The 21,696-nt window shown below is 38.7% G+C and overlaps 1 long non-coding RNA gene across 1 annotated transcript in view; it reads right to left on the bottom strand.

The window, feature by feature from the left end:
* Window positions 1-3,007: 3,007 nt before the first annotated feature.
* The window catches only part of LOC134470497 (uncharacterized), a 20,921-nt gene continuing 2,232 nt past the window's right edge, over window positions 3,008-21,696 (bottom strand). Inside the window, exons 2-3 of the long non-coding RNA XR_010039427.1 lie at window positions 14,449-14,544; window positions 3,008-10,191 (exon numbers count right to left, since the gene is read on the bottom strand). This is a non-coding gene — a long non-coding RNA (uncharacterized LOC134470497). The remainder of the gene's footprint in view (window positions 10,192-14,448; window positions 14,545-21,696) is intronic.

Below are 21,696 nucleotides of genomic sequence, written 5' to 3'. Positions count from 1 at the left end.
TTGCAGGCAAATTATATTTTAAAAGAGAAAATGTTTTAGGTCACTAAAGTGACAAAATTCTCAAATTTCAAAGTACAAGAAAGCATTTTAAGTAAAATATACAGGAAGGCTAATTTTTAGAATCAAAGAAAAGTTTGGAGACTAGAATATATAATATACAGTAAGCAGCAGTGTATGATAAACTTTTTGTGTTCCATTGACTTTTAGTGTGGTCACTTTTTTGGTACTGAGATTGAACTCATGACTTCACACTTGCCAGGCAGGCACTTACACCACTGAGTTAAATCCCCAGCCTGTTTCATTGCCCTCTAGCGTGTGTGTATGTGTGTGTGTGTGTGTGTGTGTGTGTGTGTGTGTGTGTTAAGAAATTCTTAGTGCTAGGCCAGTACTATGCTTGGTTTAGATTAGAAGGCCTCTTCATTCAGGAGTCAGTTGAGCCACTGAGTATCTAGTCAACAAATATTTACTGAGCACCAAATGCCAGCACTGTGGGAGAGAGCCTCACCTGCATGAAGGTACCTTCAGAACTTAGAATTCCTCAAGAACAAGGCAGACAGGCAGAATATTGAAAGAGAAAGAGGTAAGGTAGGTAACATAGGGGTTAAGCTTTTGGGGTAGGTAAGACAAAGGGGCTTTTGAACTAGGACTTAAAGAATGAATAGGACTCGGGCATAAAATGTTTCTGTATGACTGAAATTTGATAATTTCTTCCTGAGGAATAATGTATATTTGCAAAATAAATGAGACAGTTTTTAAGGGCCACATAACAATTTTCCCATGCAAATATTTTTTGAAATATGAAGATTAAGGACAGTTTAAATATGGTCAATTCTCAATTGAACTCTTACATATGAAAATATTTGTACCAGTTTCCTCAAAATATGCATATTTCTTTCATCCCAAAGTAGTTAAAGAAGAGAATAGATATAACTATTTTATTGACTTTGTCCCTATCTTTTCCTTTGGCCACCAATTCTATTCATTGGACATTTTTCTCCATTCACTTGGTTATAATGACAATATCATAACCTGGGTGGCTTATAAACAATATTTACTTCTCACAGTTCTGGAGGCTGCAAGTCCAAGATACAGATCAAAAGGGCAGCAGATTCTGTGTGTGGTGGGGAGGGCATCCTGGTTTATACATTCTCATCAAGGTCTCATAATGTAAAAGGAGCAAATGAGCTTCCTTGGGCCTGTTGTAGAAGGACACTAACCCTATTTGTGAGGGCACCTAACCTCATGACTTACTTGGCTTCCAAAAGGCCCTACTTCCTAATGTCATCTTGAGGCTAGGATTTTAATATATGAATTTTAGGAGTCACAATATTCAGGGCATAAATATTTATATGCCAAGCACAGGAGGGCAACAGTGTCAAAGCCACATGATCCTCTTTCTTAAAAAATGAAAAAGAAACGTTTACTGGCTAGCAACACTTGACTAAGCACCACAGTAATATCTCTCAGGATGCAGCTACAACTTGAGGATGTAGCTAAAGTGATCAAGTTTTTGCTTAGTATATAGTAGGCCTGAGTTTGAGCCTCAGCTTCACCAAAAATAAAACAATATCTACCATCTAAAAAACAAAAAGAAACAATCCTCAGTGTACAACAGAGCAGAACATCAGAAATGTGAATAGCCTGGCCCCTGGTGTGCAGCCATTTGGTCCAGCGTGGAGCAGTTAAACCCAGGCTCTGCTGAAGACTTGCCATGAGATGTTGAGCTAGTGACTTAACTTCACTGTACTGTAATCTCAAATATTGAGTTCAGTCATCCAAGTATTATAATCCTCTTTCTAGTTTTCCTCACAATCCAAAAGGTTATATTTGTAATCCCACTGAGATGTCATTGGAATCCCAGCAAGTTAGTTCCAATCTACCACCACCAATGCAACCACCACCACCAATGCAAGAGAGAGTAAAGACACCAAGACATATTCCAGGTTAAGGGCAGCTAAGGGGTCCTAAATCCAATCCCCATGAGGATGTGTGGACAAAGGCCCTGATCCTAAGCCTCTCCTAGAATTTATTATCTTGTTAAGAAGGCGGGGGGGGGGGGGTGGCGCAGGGATGAGTGACAGTAAGGATGGCAAGAATTATATGAGTAACTTGAGCTGGCTGGCCAGATGAGAGAAAGAGATATGCAGAAGGATCAATTCACATAATCTAATTAAGGTAACAACTGAAATGTTTTGGGAGGCTGTCGTTTGGGTTTCTGATATGCAAACTCTTATAACCTAGGGAGTCATAGCCTCTTTACCTTGATTCTACTACCCAGTTGACATTCCTGGAGCTATTGGCTCTAACATCCCACTGTGCTCATATCCTATACATATCCTATATCGAGAACCCTATGCAAGGAAACAGGACTGTCTGTTGGCTTTAGAGACTATATACCAGCTCCTTGGATAGCCTTATTTACAATGCTTAGAGCCAAGTGAAGACAGAAGGAAATACCATAGCCAGCTCTGTACATATTTGTATAAGGAAATAAGTCTCCAGATAATCAAAGTCATAGTAATTGTTTTATATTCAAGGGGAATCACTGGAGTTGTCTCCCACACACTACATCAGTTTTGGATAGAAATCTACCCAACTCACCGGCAGCATGTGCAGGGTTCCTCCTGCCCTAGATTCCTAGCTCCATCCTGTGGTTTTGCACTGCCCTAACATTTTGCTGAGGGTGAAAGAGTGTGGAAGAGGTACTGCTGCTTATTTTTTTTTTTTATTTAAAGAACAAAACAAGACAAACATAAAAATGGGTAGAGGTAACACACAGCTTTGAAGAAAAATATTAATGCTAAGAAATTACTAGTTGATGAGTTACATATTGTCCTCTTAGAAATAGTCATTCAAGTTACAAAATCAAAGGATCAAAGGTACACAGAAACTCAAACATTCACAATATAAACCATTCTGTTCACTAATCTAATGATAACTTAGTAATATCATTTATTTTACTCACTTAAATGTACACAGTTATATGATTTAGAGCACTTTCCTTCCCTTTCACTTTCACAATTTCTGTTATACATTTTGGATCTTATTACTCTTTCAGTTTATTATTTTTCTACACTAGAGAGACAATGTGATATTTATAAATGTCAGTCTTAGCTGAGTAATATTCCACAGTATAAAAATACAACTTTTTCATCCACTCTGCAGTTGATGGGCATTTTGGTTGTTTCCAAGATTTAGCTATTATAAACTGTGTTTGTCTTACTTTTTACTCATCGCTGAACAAAATACCTGATGCCCAAAGTTGGGAAAGTAAAGATTTATTTCTTACAGTTTTTGGAGGTTTCAATCCATACTGTTGGCTCCAAGGCATGGTGGCATGGTAGGGCCGCACTTCATGGTGGCTGCAAATAGCAAGCAGAAACCAGCAAGACAGAGAGAGACACACCTTCTTCCTGCCATTAGATTATATGCTGGCTCCACCCCTAGGTGCGTGTAGCACTGATACATCAATCCAAGCTCTAGACAATGAACCAATCACAAATGCATAGTACAAATGCATGAGGCCTGGGGGCCACAGACATAAACCATGACATTCTGCCCCTGGCCCCCAGGACTCATGTATATCATTTATACAAAACACATTTAGTCCATCTCCAAGAGTTGCCAAAGTCCTAATAGTTTCAGCATTGCTGAAAAGTCCAAGTCCCAAGTTTCCTCCCATATCTACAGCAAACTGTTAACTGTAACCTCCTGTACAAATGAAACAAGGTTAAACATTTCTGAAACGCAAAGGCACAAGATTAACACTACCATTCCAAAAGTTACAAACAAGGGGATATAAAGCATTGGAAACAAAGCAAGTCCAACATCCAGCAGGGCAAACATTAAGTCCTAGACTTCCATGCTCAGCATTTGAAGCAATCTGTTTGCAAGCTCCAAAAGGCTTGCGTGATTCCACCCCCACAGCACTTCCAGGGATATCAGCTCCTGCAGCTTCTTTCTTAAACCTTTTTTGCTCACTTTTTGCAGCTTTCCTTGGATGATCCACATTCCTAGCTTTTCCAAACTTCTGGGGTCTCCATTGAACCTTTGGCTTCACCTTTACATCTTTACAAATTGCCCTCTGAGGGGCACACTGCTTGGTCTCCCGGGCCCTTTGTAATCAAGGAGGAAGCTGATTTACCCTCAGAATTTGTGTACTTTTCTTGCACCTAAAATCAGCGCCATGTGGGCCAAGGTTTGCTGCCAGCTAGAGCAGTAGCCAGGCTTTTTTCTCTCTTGGCTGTAGGGGTTGATTGCCTGGACCACTGACTCTGTGATCCTGATTGTGAAGAAAAGCTTTTCTATGTTGCCACCATTCTGGAACTTCATTTGGCTGCCACCATTCTGGAACCTCATGTGGCCTCTGTCACCATTCTGGAGCATAGTGCTCTGCAGCTTTCCCCTCTGAGCAAATTCTTTCACTTTTGCAGTTTTGAGGCTGCAAAGGGTAGAGACCCACTGCTTCTTGGGATGCCCCATGGCCATCTTTTTTCTCTCTCTGTTTCTCCTCAGCAGTCAAAGTCCCATCTCTGTCTCTACAATCCACAGCTTTCCTGGAGTTTTCCTTCTGGCCAAACTCACAGTTTTGCAAGTTATCCTGCTGGGCTCTTTGCTCTTGATTTGCAACATAAAGCTGGCTAAAAGCCCCAACAATAGCCATGCCACAGCCTCAACATTCAACTGCCTTGAAATTTCCTTTGCCAGATTAATCAGTCCATTTCCCTTAGTCTCAGTCCCAGGCAAAGTCTCTGCATGAGCAAAATGCAGACAAACTTTCTGCCAAATCACACATTCTTCCCCACACATTTTGGGGAGTCCAACAATCAATGCAGTCCTTTTTCCCAGCAGAAACTTCCCAAGTCTGGTCTTTACCATCAGGCTTTCTATCAGCCTTCTGGTCTTCTGAGCTTTGACCAGACTCTTCACTAAAGAACAGACCAAACTGCTCCAGCGCTATGCATCATGTCTGAACCTTTCCAAACTCTGCCCACAAGCCATTTCCAAAGCCTCTTGAAAAACATGGTCATGTATAGTCATAGCAATACCACTTCTGGTACCAAATTCTGTCTTAGTTATTTTTTACTCATTGCTGACACAAAATAACCTGATGCCCAAAGTTGGGAAAAGAAAGATTTATTTCTTACAGTTTTTGAACCTCTCAGTCCAACTCAGTTGTATTCCAGGCAGGGTGGCATGGCAGGGCCACAGTTCATGGTGGCTGCAAACAGCAAGCAGAAACCAGAGAGAGAGAGAGAGAGAGAGAGAGAGAGAGAGAGAGAGAGAGGGAGAGAGTGTTTCTTCCTGCCATTAAATTATATGCTGGCTCCACCCCTAGGTGGGTGTAGCACTGACACCATCAATCCAAGCTCTAGACAATGAACCAATCACAAATGCACAATGCAAATGCATGAGGCCTGGGGCCAGACATAAACCATGACAGTGGTGCTATAAACATGGGTGTACATATATAACTGTGACATGACTTTTTTCAGTTTTACTGGGAAAATACCCAGGAGGGGAATAGATGGGTTGAATGGAACTTCCAATCCTAGTTTTTAGAGGAATCTCCATATTCATTTCCATAGTGACAGTACCAGTCTACACTCCCACAAACAGTGGAGAAGCTTTCCTTTTTCCCAACAGCCTCACCAATCAGTTGATTTCTTGATGGCAGCCATTCTTTCCGAAGTGGGATAAAATCTCAGTGCTGTTTTAATTTGCATTTCTCGAATGACCAGTGATGGTGAACATTTCTTCATGTATTTATTTGTCATTTGTATATCTTCATCTGAGAAATGTGTGCTCAGATGCCCACTTTTGGAAAGGATCTTTGAATTCAGGGGGCTTCATGTTTTCAATTCTTTATATATTCTGGATATAAGTCCTTTGTCTGAGGGGTTGCTGGCTAAAATTCTTTCCCATTCTGTGGGTTTTCTTTTCACTCTGTTGGTGATTTCTTTTGAAGTACAAAAACTTTTTAATAATTAGATCCCAGTTGTTGATTCTTTGAAGTATTTCCTGTGCAGTTTGCATTTTGTTCATGAATCTTCTCCCTACCACTATGTCTCAAAGCTTCCTACTTACCTTGTCTTCAAATAGATTTAGTGTTTCTGTTTTAATATTTAGATCTTTGATCCATTTAGACTTAAGTTTAGTGTATGGTGACAGGCATGGGTCTAGTATCAGCCTTCGGCATATGGAAAGCCAACTTTTCCAACACCATTTATTAAAGAGGCTATTCTTTTTCCAGTGAACATATTTAGCCCCTCTGTCAAATATAAGGTGGCTATAAGTGTCTTTGTAGTTGTGTTTGCATCTTCTAATCTGTTCCATTGGTCCTTAGGTCTCTTTCTTTGCCAGTACCATGATGATTGTATCATTGTGGCTTTGTAGTGTAATTTCAAGTCAAGAATTGAGATGCTTTGCCTTTCTTGCCCAGAATTGCCTTTGCTATTCTAGGTTTCTTCTGTTTCCAAAGGAATTTTAGAAGTGTTTTCTCCAGACCTGTAAGGTATGTTAGTGGCATTTTGATTGGGATTGCATTAAATCTGTATTTGCGAGTTTGGCCATACAGTTTTGGGAGTATGGCCATTTTCACAATGTTGGCTCTTCCTAACCAAAAGCAAGGAATATTCTTCCATTTTCTAATATCCTCTTCAATCTCCTTTTTAAAGAGTAGTACAATTTGCAGCATATAGGTCTTTTACATTATTGGTTAGGTTGATTCCTAGATATTTCATTTTTTAAAGGTGCTATTGTGAAAGGCGATAATTCCATAATTTCGCTCTCAGTGAGTTTTTTGGTTTGTATACAGGAATGCTGTTGATTTTTGAGCACTGACTTTGTATTCAGCTACACTGCTGAATTTGTTTAGTACCTCTAGCAGTCTTTTCATGGAGTTTTTTGGGTCTTCTATATAAAGTATCATGTCATTGGCAAATAATGATGATTTAACTTTTTCCTTTCCTATCTTTGTTCCTTTTACTTCTATCTCTTGTCTGACTGCCCTAATATTCCCAGAACTATATTGACTAGGAGTGGTGATAATTGACATCCTTGTCTTGTTCCTGATTTTAAAGTGAAAGCTTTCAGTTTTTGTCCATTTAGTATAATGTTGACTGTTAGTTTTGTCATAGATGGCCTTTATAAGATTGAGGTAGATACCATCTATTCCAAGTTTCTATAGGGTGTTTATCATGATCAGGTATTGGGCTTTATCAAAAGCTTTTTCTGCACCTATTGAGATGATGATGTGATTTTTGTTTTTGGCTCTGATGTGATGTATTGCATTTATTGATTTGCATATATTAAACCATCCCTGCATTCCTGGAATAAATCCCACTTGGTCGTGGTGTATAATCTTCTTGATGATTTGCTGCATTCTATTTGCTAACATTTTATCGAGCATCTTTTTTTTCTTTCTTTTTCGTTTTTATTAGTACCAGGGATTGAACTCACGACTGCCTGCTTGCAAGGCAGGCACTTATGCTGCTGAGCTAAATTCCTAGCCCCTTATTGAGCATCTTTGCATCAGTGTTCATTAGTGAGACTGGCCTATAGTTCTCTTTTTAGTTAGGTCTTTCTCTGCTTTTGGTATCAAAGTGATACTTGTTTCTAGGAATGAGTTAGGGAGCACTGCTCCTTTTTTGATTTCATTGAAAAGTTTAAGAAGTGTTGGAGTCAACTCTTCTCTAAATTTCTTGTAGAATTGACCGGAGCCGCGGGAGACAGGAGACCAAACTCGAGCAGGATCAGCTCTCAAACTTTATTGCGTACAGCGAACCGGACCTGACAAGGTCCGCCACCCTCAGTGTTGGTTCCTCTTCCGCCCGTTGGGGGCAGGAACAGCCTCTTATAAGGGGAGGCAGTATCCAATCACAGAGAAGCGCGTCTAACAAGCTGATAGGCTAGCGTCACGGGTAACTGGGCAGACATGACAATTTGGCGGGCTTGTTCAGGCCGGGAAGAACCCGGAAGCAGGAAATGGGCGCCATCATAGGCGTCTTCCCACATAGAATTTAGCCATGAATCCATCAAGACCTGGGCTTTGTTCATAAGTTTTTAATCACATTTTCAATTTCAATAGCTGATATTGGGTTATTCAAAATGGTTATATCTTCTTGATTGGGCTTTGGTACTTCATATGTTTCTAGAAATCTGCCCATTTCCTTGTGTTTTCCACTATATGTGAGTAGAGATTTTCAAAGTAAGTCTTTATGATCTTTTGAATTTCTATGGGGTCTGTAGTGATTTCTCTTTTCAGTTCTTATTGCATGAATTTGAGTTTTTCTTTTTCTTGACAAGGTTGACTGGAGGTTTATTACTTTTATTTATTCTCTCAAACAAACCAGCTCTTCAACTCATTAATTTTTTGTATTGCTTTTTTAGCTTCAATTGCATTAATTTTTGCTCTGATCTTTCCAATTTCTTCTCTTCTATGGGCTTTGGGTTTTACTTGCCCTTTCTTTTCTAGGAGCTTGAGATGTAGCATCAGGTTATTTGTGCTACCTCCATTTTCTTGATGTGACAATTTATTGCTATACATTTCCTTCTTAGGATCACTTTCATTGCATACAACAGGTTATGGTATGTTGTATCCACATTTTCACTGAATTGTAGATATTGCTTTATTTCTTCTTTAATTTCATCTGTAGCCCACTGGTTGTTTGGAAGTCTGTTATTTAATTTCCATGCATTTATGCTGGTTTTGTAATTTCTTTTGCCATCAATTTCCAATGTCTATGCACTATGATCAGATTTTATGCATGGGATAATTGCAATCCCATTGCATTTACTTAGAATGTTTTATGAGTTAATATATGGTCTATTCTGGAGAATGCCTCATGTGCAGCTGAGAAGAATGTGTATTCTGGTGTGGTTGGGTGGAACACTCTGTAAGTATCTACTAAATCCATTTGCTCACAAGTATCACTCAGTTCTATTATTTCTTTGCTGATTTTTTGTCTAGTTGATGTATCTCTTTGTGACAGTGGGATATTAAGGTGGCTTATTACAATTGTGTTCTTGTGTATTTGATTTTTCATGTCCATTAGTATTTGTCTTAAATAGTTGGGTGCTTCTGTATTTGGTGCATATATATATATATATATATATATATATATATATATAATTGTTAGTTCTTCTTCTGGAAGTTTTCCACTAACAAGTATGCAATGACCTTCTTTATCTCTTTAGTCATTTGGGCTTGAAGTTCATATTGTCTGCAAACAGCATAGGTATCCCTGCTTTTTTCTGGGTTCCTGTTGCATGGAATAATGTTTTCCATCCTTTGAATTTTAGGCTATGAGTTTCCTTTTAAGTTAGATGTGTTTCTTGCATATAGTGTAATATGGGATCCTGTTTCTTGATCCATTCCGTCAACCTATTTCTTTTGATAGGCGAATTGAGGCCACTTACCTTTATGGATATAAATGTACAGTTATGTATTGGCTCAACTTTGCCATGTTATATTCTATTGTTTGTTTTCTGCTTTTCTCCTTTGTTTAATTGTTTGCCCTGCCTGGTGGTGTTTCTGCTGTTGTTCTGGAGATTATGGTCATTTTTGTCTCTATCTAGTACGCCTTTCAATACTCTTTCTAGGGCTGGTTTTGTGAACATGAATTCTTCAATTGTTCTTTGTCATGGAAGTATTTTGTTTCTCCACTGAATTTGAATGGAAGTTTTTCTGGGTATATCAGTCTGGGTTGAAAGTTGTTTTCTTTCAGGGATTGAAATACTTCACTCAAGCTTATGTTAACTTGAGGGTTTGTGCTGAAAAGTCTGCCATGATTCTGATGTCTTTTCTCTAACAGTTTTAGTATTCTATTTTTATGCTGTATGTCTGGGATTCTAATTATTATATGTCTGGATGTAGATTTATGTTGCTTGTGACTCTTTGGCATTCTGTATGCCTCCCTTATCTGTATATCAGGTTTCTCCCCATGTTTGGGAAATTTTCTTCTATTACTACTCTGAGTAGTTTACCTACATCATTTGCATTGACCCCTGCATCTTCATTGATGCCTATTAGTCTTACATTATTTCTCTTGGCGTCATCCTGAAGCTGATACATTGTCATTTCATGTTGCTTTGTTGTTTTGAAAAGTCCTACCTTTTCATGGCTGATGACTATAATCCTATCCTCAAGGTCTGAAATTCTATCTTCAGCTTCATTTACAGTTTTTCCAGCTTTTTAAAAAAATTTTATTTAAGGAGAAAAAAGAAAAAAAAACAGAAAAAGCGTATAAGTTATACAGAATTTCAGAAAAAATAAACAGTAGAAAATCACTAGTTGATTACATATTGTCATCTTAGAAATAGTTGTTGAAGTTACAAAATTAAAGCATATAGAAGGGACTTTCAAACAGTGAGACTGGAAACAGTTTTGTTCAATGATCCAACAAAACTCAGTAATATGGTTATCTATCTTATACACTTAAGATAGCAGTTATATCTTTTAGATAACTTTCTTTTCCTTTCTTTGCGACCGCCTGCTTGCAAGGCAGGTGCTTATGCCGCTGAGCTAAATCCCCAGCCCCTACTTTTTTTTTTGAAGGAAGTAAAACCAAATGTGACATACCAGGACAGAGTCAGTCAAATCAAAAGAATGGACATAATACATAATGTAAAAATAAAATACAAGGTGATCAACAATGGTTACCATAATGCCTCTTGTTATCTTAAAAAGAACTGCCTATATCATCAGTTATAATAAAATTGAACAAAACAGTAAAGAATGAGACCAATAAAACCAAACATTGGAGAAATTAGAGGACTTCAAAAGAAGATAATAGTCAACCAGAATGGGCATCATAATGAATCTTATTGTCTTTACAGTTGTTGCCTATACTTTTGAGCTTAGTAAGCAAAGCAGAATACAGGAAAATCAGTCAAAGCAAGATGGTGAGGGTTATACAGAGTTTCAAATCAAGTTAATAGGAAATCAAAGTGGGTTACTATAATGTATCCTGCTTTTTAAAATTTTTCCCTTAATTGAAAAGGAAAAAATAATTAAAAAAAGGAGACTGAGATAAAAGAGGGCATAACAACAGAACAATGCAGGTCAATAAGCAAAATAGTGTTTCACCACAAGATATCCTGACATAAAAATAGTTACCATAGTGTCTCTTTCCTTGAAATCTTTGGGTATAACTTCATATACTGTAGCACCAAACATATCAAGACACTATAAAACCATTCAAGAGAATGACATTATTACAGGGTATTTAGAACCAATTAACAGAAAATGAACAATGGTTTCTGTATAATCTCTTTGTCTATAAAAGTTTTTACTTATATTATCTATATATAATAAAATCCAATAAGATACAGCCTTTTAAGACCGATGGAGACAGAAGAATACAAGTTTGATGGGACTTCATGATGATACTAAATCAGCACTAGTTATTATGATGTCTTGTTTTCTCCAAAATAGCTGTTCCTACCATCCGATCTTCTCTGCCTCATTTCTGGTGAGCTCTTTTTCTGTCATTTGTTGTCAGTTTGTCTTCTTCATTTCGCTTTTTGCTCCATTCATTGTGGCTTTCTGCCACTGTTTCTGAAGTCTTGGTATTTTTCTTTTTTAGAATATCCTGCAGTATTCTCTGTAGAGTTGAATTGGTGGTTGCAAATTCCCCTAGTTCCTCTTTATCCTGGAAGCACCTTGCTTTTCCATCAATTTCTAGGGACAGTTGTGTAGGATATATCAATCTTGGCTGGAGGTTGTTATCTTTCAAAGCTTGAATTATTTCGTCCCATGCTCTTTGTGATTTGTTGGTTTGTGCCGAGAAGTCTGCTGTAATTCTGATGGGTGTTCCCTTATAAGTGATCTGTTTCTTGTCTTTGATGGCTTTTAATATTCTGTTCTTATATTGGATTTCTGGAATTTTGATTATTATATGCCTGGGTGTTGTTCTGTTTGGGTGTAGGTGGCTGGGGTCCTGTATGCCTCATACATCTGAGTATCTTTACCTTTTGCTAAATTAGGGAAATTCTCCTGAATTATTTCTGTGAATAGCTTTTGTAGTTCATTTGTTTGAGTCCCTACTTCTTTTATGTTCTTAATTCTTAAGTTATAGATCCTCTTATCATCTTCTAGTCTTTGTATTATTGCTGTTTTCTTGTTATTTTTTAAGAAGTTTTTCATTTCATGCTCCCTCCTTACAAATCTGTCCTCCAGTTCTGATAATCTATCCTTAGTTTCTTTTAAGCTATTATGCCAGCTTTCAATAGAGTTTTTAGTTTCCTGGTAATCTCTTTAAACCTGCTTCACGTATTCTATGTTTTCTCTATTTTCTCCATCAAACAATTCTCCCCTTTTTTTCTGTTCTTCCATTCCACCATCTGTTTTTTCTTGGGTGCTTAGCATTTCTCTAACTATTCTACTTATTTCTTGCTTTATTTCATTAAATACTTCATTTTTGAACTTGTCTATGAGGCTCCGGAGATACCGCTTTATGTCTATAGGTGCTGTGTTTGATATTGCATGTTTTCTGTCTTCATTCTCTTTTACATTTACCTTTCCTGCATCAGTGTTCTCAGGATTGGGGACTGAGGACCCTTTCTTGTTGCTCCCTTTTCCCATACTTTTTGTTCCTTCCATACAAGCGTATGTAGGAGGCCCAGTTTTTTGTTGTTGTTGTTGTTGTTTTTGTTTTCTCTTTGTCTGTTACAGTTTGTTTGAATCCACTGGCTAGGTGTTCCCACCCACTGCAGTGTACTAGGGAGACACAGACCTGGGCAGCCTCTGTTGGGCCTGCCCCTCCAGGTCAACCTACTGAATGCTTCACTGCTAGGGTGCACCGCCAGGCGCAGGGACCTGATTTGGGCTAGCCTACACTGGATCTTAGTCCGCGGTGTCACCAGGTCAAGCACTCCCCACCAATCCCGCTTGAGAGGGGAATATGTGACTAAAGTCACTGCAGGGCCCTGTTCTGGCTAGTCTGCTGTTCTCAGAATGTCCTCTGAGACATGGTTTCTGTATAATCTCCTGGTCTTAGTCTATGGAACCTCTTAGTCTATGAAAGGGTCCCCATTTCTCTCACTCACCGCAGGTCGATGCAGGGCTCCCTGCCAGTCCCACTCTCAACGCCATTCGGTTTGCCGATTTCAGCTCTTAGAGCTTTTGCGCGTCTCTCTCCCTGCCTTGCGGATTGGGACGCAGTATCGGCAGCAGGAAATTCAAATCATGGCTTCCAATGGCGTGGGATCCAGCTTCCGCACTGAGATTTTATCTGTTCCTGTTACAGCATTAGGATTGCATTTCCAGTTGGTTTCTCTCAGCTTAGTTCGTTCCTGGGTTGGCAGGGTACATCTCCCCTCACGTAGGACTCCTCACACGGCACCGCTCCTGGATTCTAAACTGGTAATTTCAGAGAGCCTCCATGGCTGCTGTTATTTGTCTGCCATTTTCTCCTGGAAGTCCAGTTTTTCCAGCTTTTAATAGAAGTTTTTGTTTCTTGGATAGCTCCTTGAATTTGTTTCATAGACTCTTCTTGTTTTCTATATTGTTCATTCAAGGTTTCATATGCCTGTATTTTTTAAAATCTATTTCTTCTCTGGTTATGCTGATCAGCTCCTTTACTATGGTTGTTGTTCCTGACTTTACGTGAAAAACTATTGCTAATTTGATTTCCTCTATAGCCTCATGAATTTGTTTCTTTATTTCACTTGCGAACTTTTTGGAGATTTCTGAGGTATGACTTTTAAAGTCCTGTATTTCAATGTCACCTGTACCTGTTCCTGATGGGCTAGATGTTTGAGATTGCATTTTGCTTCTTTGTCATTTTCAGCCTTTGGGCAATTATTTGGTCTTTCAATCCCAAAAGTCTCTACTGTTGGTAGTGTGGATCTTAGGGTCCTACTGTGTGGTTAATATTTGTCTGATTGCTGAGCACCACAGTGAAGAGGAGGGTCACTCATCTGAATTCCTCATGCAGGGCCTGTTAGGTGAGTCCTATATTCTTCCTGGGCTAGCCTACCAAGCCTAGTAGTATTTTTTTTTTTTTTTTTGGTCTTTTTCCTTTTTATCGGTACTGGGGATGGAACTCACGACTGCCTGCTTGCAAGGCAGGCGCTATGCTACTGAGCTAAATCCCCAGCCCCCAAGCCTAGTAGTATTGATGTAGGTCAACTCTTAGTTCCTGCTGTTACTTTATCTTCAGGTTACTCTAGGTCACCAAATCTCCCTGTGTATAGTGTTTGTATCAGCTGAGTCCCTACTGTGTCCCTATTGTGTGCTTGTGTGTTTCATAAGCCCTTTTGATTTTCTCCAAGTTGGGGGAGTCCTTATTGGCACACTTCTCACTTTGCCTGATGGTCATTGTGTGGAGGAAGGAGTTACCCACACTCTTGCCAGACTCACCAAGGTCTTAAAGTTAGGTGGAGAGAGCTTTACTACTGGCCCTATTTACCCATTGTACACCTCTAGTTTAGGGGCATACTCACCACACTGACTGGAGCCTGCTGAGATCCTCTGTTGAGTGAAGCAGTTGCTGAATCTCTCGTCAAACTAGTATAATTAATCTGCTGTAGTCCAAGATTCTGGGAGAAAGAATGGGAGCTGAAGATCAACAGCAGCATTAGGTCCAGGAGGTAGAGAGTGTCGCCAAGGCACCAGCAGGTGTTGTGGGTCCCAGCATCCACGGGGCATGAGGGAAGCACAATACGGCCAAGTGGTTTTGCTCTTTTAGATTCCCTCTGGACCACTAATGATGGTGGAAAGTACTCCTGTGAGATTATTGTGAGGACCTCTTGCTGACATAGTTAAAAAGCTGCCTATATGAGGAGGAGCCTTGCAGAGAGTGAAAGCAGTTAAAAGCTTTGCCTCACTGCGGTCCACTGCCTCTGCTGCCAAGTTCGGTGACAGATCGAGCTCCACATAGCAAATCCAAACCAACATGCAAGTACTTTCACATGCTTGGGAATGGTGCACCCTCTGCCAGCCACTTCTAAAGGCAGCGTGGGAGGAGTGGAGGGTTTTACTGCCTGCAATTCCAGCTTATCCCTGGTCCTATTTGCTCTCCATTGGGGCTGGGGAGCCGGGGGGTACACAGCAGAGAGAGGTCACAAGTAGTTTTGTATTTCAATCTTAAACATGCATTTAACCAATTGCCTGTATCCTTTAACTTCTCCGTATCACATGGAATACATTCTGTTTGTTCTGTTTTCCTAAATGCCTCTGACTGATATGATATTTGGAATCAGAAGTGGTCCCAGGACATAGTTTTGAATATTGTATTCTATAGTTGGTGTGACTATGTTCTTAGCTTTGAGCACAGTAATGATATCTTCATCCAACAAAAATAGATATGAGAAATCCATAGTATACTTATCATCATACTGTGGTGTATAGGGTGATTGTGATGAAAACTTATGAAGTTCACTGGGGATCAGAAGACCTTTACTCTTAAAAGTGATGCTTCTGAGCTCACCAGAGAGCCTACACAAAATGCTATGTTTGGGTCTCTACTTCTCAGTCTGAGTCACATAAGAACAGAGAGCTTCTATGGCAGCCCTATAAGAATCACATATCTTACAGTATCACGGCTGATCTTGACTGAAAATTCAGTTCTGTGGGTTGCAGAATTGCAAAGTAAATGAAATTCAAACTCATAAATCTCATATATGAAAGTTATTGTTAAAGACTATGATGTGTCTTAGAGTAGGGCCCATGTAGTTGGACTCAGGAAAAGCTAGGAATCTTGGATCAGTCTATGTGTGTGCCTCGTAGGCTTACATCATACTAGAAGACTAGTATGAAGGCCCTGTGATAAGCTCAGGACACAGGCAAGTCACTTCTCATTATGTCTAGGATTATATCTAGAATCAGATCTCTGTTTGCTCCAGGGGACAAATACAAAGTCTGGCATAGAAAAAATGAAATACTTTATACTCTAAAATAATTGCAAAGGGTAGTTCTTTTTTAGCAACACAAATGAAGTAATGTTAATTTTAAGGCTATTAGACCAAAGGAAATGGAATATTAAACACTGAACTAAGCCAAATATACTGATAGGGTGCCAAACTGTGGGCCATCACATGAGTTACTAGAGAGTCTTGGAGCCACAAGAGTAGATAGCTGTGTTACATACATTTAGTGAGGTTAAGATGCCAGAATTTTCCTGTCATGATGCAGGAGGAGGAAGCCAAAGTCTTGAAGAAATTGATGTGTTAGGGTAGAGACATAGTCTGTGGTCTGCACATTCACCCCACCCCAAAAATCATGTCTTTTAAAGGAGTTGAGAAGTCATACCTCTCACCAACACATTGAGAAGTACCTTAAGGAAAGGCTGCCAGTGTCTCTTCATAGTATTCTCAATGATAGTTTCTGTTGGTTACTATGATAGTATATGACACTGCCATTGAAATGGACTTCCTGATTGCAGAGGGGATAATGCAATCCCACAGTGACAAAGACCAGTTGGTAGTGATTAACTAGAAGAGGCAAACTTAGTGTGTTACTGTAATAAGCAATGAGAAAAAAATGGCAACCTGACTTATTTGCATAGAAGGGACCATTAGTGGTGTCTAATTGATTAGAGTATAAATGGAATGAAATAGATTATCACCCAATTAAAATATTACTTTATATTATAGGATCCATATGGGCTGGAGATTTAGCTTAGCAGCATAAGCACCTGCCTGGCAAGCACAAGGTTGTGAGTTTGACTCCCGGTACCAAAAAGCAAAAACCAAAAACCAAAAAAAAAATTATAGGACCCATAAAACTGATTTGAGCACTAAAAAGAAGGATATGGCCTGTCACTCAGTTTCCAAAGTCATGCCTCCATAATCCACCCAGAAATGTGCTTTACTAGTCTTCTATGTGGTTCCCAAGCCATTGAAGTTGACACAATTAAGGGTAACTACCATTTCTCACCCTTTATCAACTTGACACTCAAACATGTCTCTTTAAATAGTATTTAATCTCCAAGTAAACACAAGGTCATAATTCCTAACAATGTCATACAATTGAAAGACAATAATCCCTTCCTCAAAATCTTAACAGTCAGGGGCTGGGGATTTAGCTCAGCGGCATAAGTACTTGCCTTGCAAGCAGGTAGTCGTGAGTTCGATCCCCGGTACCAATAAAAATGAAAATGACAAAAAAAAAAAAAAAATCTTAACAGTCTCAATCTTTGCAAAAATGTCTGGGTCAAAAATCTCCTTTGACATTTAAGGGAAAAATATTTTAAAAAGAACATTACATAATGCCAAGGTTCAATGGCACAGAGTAAACATTCTCATTCCAAAAATGAATAGGGAGATTTTAAGAAAAGAAAGGATAGGACCAAAGCAAGACTGAAACCCAGCAGGCCAAACATTAAATCCAGTAGCTCCATATCTGAAATCTGTAGCACATTAAATCCAGTAGCTCCATATCTGAAATCTGTAGCATGTGGTAGTGAGACATGAGTTGGGCAGCTCCATACCTATGACCTTGCCCATTGCAGCCAACACAGCCTCCCTATTGACCTAGTTCCCCTCATAGTCTGCAGTTTTCCTCAGCAGACATTCCATTTCCCTGGCATGTCTGACTTCTTGGAGTCTTCAAGTCTCATTGCACTTTGACTTCATTCCCACAGCTTCATGCACCACCCTCTCAAGGATTCCTTGCTTGGCATTCCAGGCTTCTCTCTGAAAAATGGGCAGAAGCTTTCCTGACATCACAACTGTTGCATTCTGCATGCCAGTAAAAACAGCACTGCACGAATTCAGCAATGCTTGATTCAGTCTTCCTTGAACCAAGGCTGCTGTGGCCTCTGAGTACCTGAATGGCTAAGGAACAGGTAAATAATTTCTGGAGAATCAGCTTCGTAGGGCTCCCGGGAATTCTTTTTGTTTTGCATCTTTTAATTCAGTTTAAAGGAAAAGAGTCTAATTTGTCTCATGGTGTCAGTAGACTTGGTTTATGCTTTTCTGGCTTGGATGCTGGAACATCATGGCTGAAGAGCATAGTAAAAAAAAGCTACTCATTCATGGCAGTCAAGAAATAGGTCAGGGAAACAATGATGTACAGGAGGGGTCAGGCATCATAGATAGCACCGAAAATCATACCTCCATTACACACCCAGAATTGTGCATTATTAATCCCCTAGGTGGCTCCTCCACCAAGCAAGTTGACATAATTAAGCTTAATGACCACAGTGGGTTAGGAGTTTGGGCAAGCCTCTGCAGAGATAATTTGTCCTCCAAATGGTGGTGTTGGCCCTGGGTGACCTGAATGCTTCTAAGAGGATCCAAAATGGTTTGATTTCATACATCTCTTATCCTTCCACAGATGGCTTCAATGGTTAAGGTAGGTTAGGATGGCTAGGTCTCTCTTTTCTTGTGATACTAACTGGTCTCACACCTACATATGGGGCTCAGTTTTCCCCCATGTGACCTCTCTTCTACATACCATCTCATTTTCTAGGACATTTTTCAACATAGATTTTCTTCCAATAGGATAACCTGGATAGTATCTCATTTCTGAGGACCTGCTCCTATATAGGCTCTTTCTTCCAGTAGGATAAGCTAGACTTCTTTCATACAGTAGCTGGAATCCACCCTGAGCAAAAGCAGATGCTACAAGGCATCTTGGCATCTGACCTCAGGAATCCTTAGATGCTATTTCCATCATATCATACTGAACAGAATAAGCTACAAGAGCAGCCCAAATGCAAAGCAATAAATAAAGCAATACACACAACTCAGTGAAAATGTGGAAACACTATACTGTAATCTGTGGAATGCAATGAAAGTGGTTTTAAGAGGAAAATATATAGCAATAAATTGTCATATCAAGAAAACAGAATGAGCACAAATAAATAACCTAATGCTTCATCTCAAGCTCCTAGAAACAGAAGAACAAGTTAAACCCAAAGCTCATAGAAGAGAGGGAATTGTAAAAATTAGAGCAGAAATCAATGCAATTGAAACTAAAAAAAAAAAAATACAAAGAATTAATGAATCAAAAAGCTGGTTATTTGAGAGAATAAACAAAATTGGCAAATCTCTAGTTAATCTTATGAAGAAAAAGAAAGAAAAATCCCAAATTCATGCAATAAGGACTGAAAAAAAGGAAATTACTACAGATCCCATGAAAATTCAAAAGATCACAAATATCTACTTTGAATATCTTTACTCAAATAGAGTGGAAAACACAGAGGCAATGGACAGATTTCTAGAAACATATGAATCACCAAAGCTCAATCGAGAATATATAACAATTTTGAATAATCAAATATCAGCTACTAAAATAAAAAATGTGATTAAAAACTTGCCAACAAAGAAAAGCCCAGGTCCTGATGGATTCAATGCTGAATTCTATCAGAAATGTAGAGAAGACTTAATGCCAATACTCCTCAAACTCTTCAATGAAATTGAAAGAAAAGCAGTGCTCCCTAAATCATTCCTGGAGGCAAGAATCACTCTGATATCAAAACCAGAGAAAGACCCAACTAAAAAGGAGAACTATAAACCAATCTTGCTAATGAACACTGATGCAAAGATTCTCAATAAAATACCGGCAAATAGAATGCAGCGAAGACAAAAACCACATGATCACGTCAACAAATGCAGAAAAAGCTTTTGATAAAGTTCAACACCTGTTCATGTTAAAAACCCTTCAGAAACTTGGAATAGATGGCATGTACCTCCATCTCATAAAGGACATTTATGACAGTCCAACAGCCAACATTATACTATATGGACAAAAACTGAAAGCCTGCATTCTAAAATCAGGAACAAGATAAGGATGTCCACTATCACCACTCCTATGCAATATAGTTCTAAAAATATTAGCCATATCAATCAGACAAGAAGAGAAATAAAAGGAATAAAAATAGGAAAAGAAGAAGTTAAATTATCATTATTTGTAGATGACATGATATTCTACATAGAAGACCCCAAACACTCCATTAGCTGGACACAAAGTCAACACTCAAAAATCAACAGCATTCCTGTACACATACAAAAAAATCACTGAAAGAGAATTACAGAAATATTGCCTTTCACAATAGCATCTAAAAAAGTCAGATACTTAGGAATCAACCTAACCAAGAATGTAAAAGACCTACCTATATGCTGAAAATTATACTACTCTAAAAAGGAGATTGAAGAGGATATTAGAAAAATGGAAGGATATTCCTTGCTCTTGGCTAAGAAGAACAAACATTGTAAATGGTCATACGCCCAAAACTGTTACACAGATTCAATGCAATCCCAATCAAAATGTCACGAACATGCCTTACAGATCTAGAGAAAACACTCCTAAAATTCATTTGGAAACAGAAGAAACCCAGAAAAGGAAAGGACTCTGATTTCTGAGGACACACTATCATCCATTTGCTTTTGGATTCTTTTGAAAGTAATTCTGAGAAATGTCAAAAAGACTCAGGAAACTGAATGGGCCTTAGCTGGAGTCCTTGCTGGACAACAGGATTAGGTAAGGCAGCAAAGTAACTTCTTTTTCCTTCCTGCCTTTTACCTCCCTCTAGCGGCCGACACTGATACAACAACCAGCTGGCAAAGATGTACTGTAGTTTGTGTAGTCCTAGTCAGCCTAAGAGAAGCATGGGATTGGAGCTGAAAGGTCATAAATGAATAGGCTAAAAAGTATGTGTGACTATGTTAACACATGTGCACATGCTCATAACACATACACACATCTCTTAAGATTTTTGTGCACAATATTTTTGTATTACAATGAATTTTGTTCTCATTACAACAGCAAATAGAAACAAAAACAGGGTCACAGAAGAAACATATCTATCCTACTGCTGAAGAATGATCACTGTTAATACTTCTGTTTGGATCCTTCTAGACTTTTCCTTCAATGTATACATCTATATTTCTCATGCAATCACACTAAACATACAGTTTTCTAAATTGCTTAAAAAATAAAAACCTTTCATTTAGAGAACTAAATACTTGATCCTCTCTGGGAGGGCCATAACACTGTTTGTTCTGTTTTTATCCTTCTAGCATGAGAGTTCTGGAAGCCTTACCAGAATTCTGTACTAATCTGATGGCTGAAGACCTAAGGTTTGGAATCTACCCATTCCAGACTGTTAGGTACTTTGGTAGTGTTCCCTGATATTTTATCGTCAGGCTGTGAGAAGCAGAAGAGTTTTCTTGGTTGCTATGGATTTTGATGACACAAAGAATGTTCTCTATCTGATGCTGGGAAGACCCTAGGAGCTTACATTGCTCTTGTAGCAATCTATATCAACAACTGTCAACTTATCAGGTAAAAAGTTGGGTGAAAATTTCAGACACAAAAGTATTAAGTAAATAGAGTTTCTTATATTTTGTTTTCTGCAAGAACCTGGTTTTGTCAAAACAACCCCAATAGAGTATTTTAAAACAACAACAACAAACACCTTGCTGTATCATCAAAAATTGCTCATGTCGGTGGTCTATCACTTGAGAGGCTGAAACAAGAGGATCATAAGTTTAAGGTCAGCCTGGGCAACTTACTGAGACACTATCTCAAAATAAAATTAAATAATAAAAAGTAAGTAAGGCAGGGAATGTAGCTTAGTGTAAGATATCAGGTTTAATCCCCATTAATGAAAAACAACCCCACTCCCCAGAATTCATGTCAACACATATTTACTACAATATTTCAAATTATGAACCATCTCTAGGGGATGGGGCTGTGTTAAGGCACAGGGAAAAATGCTTTTTATTCTTTATTTGATAGTACCT

This window comes from Cavia porcellus, unplaced genomic scaffold (genome assembly GCF_034190915.1).
Source record: "Cavia porcellus strain 051 isolate PalLab524CR breed Dunkin Hartley unplaced genomic scaffold, mCavPor4.1 scaffold_15, whole genome shotgun sequence".
NCBI lineage: Eukaryota > Metazoa > Chordata > Mammalia > Rodentia > Caviidae > Cavia > Cavia porcellus.
The sequence above is the reverse complement of the archived record's forward strand: the minus strand, read 5'-3'. Positions and strand labels throughout refer to the sequence as shown.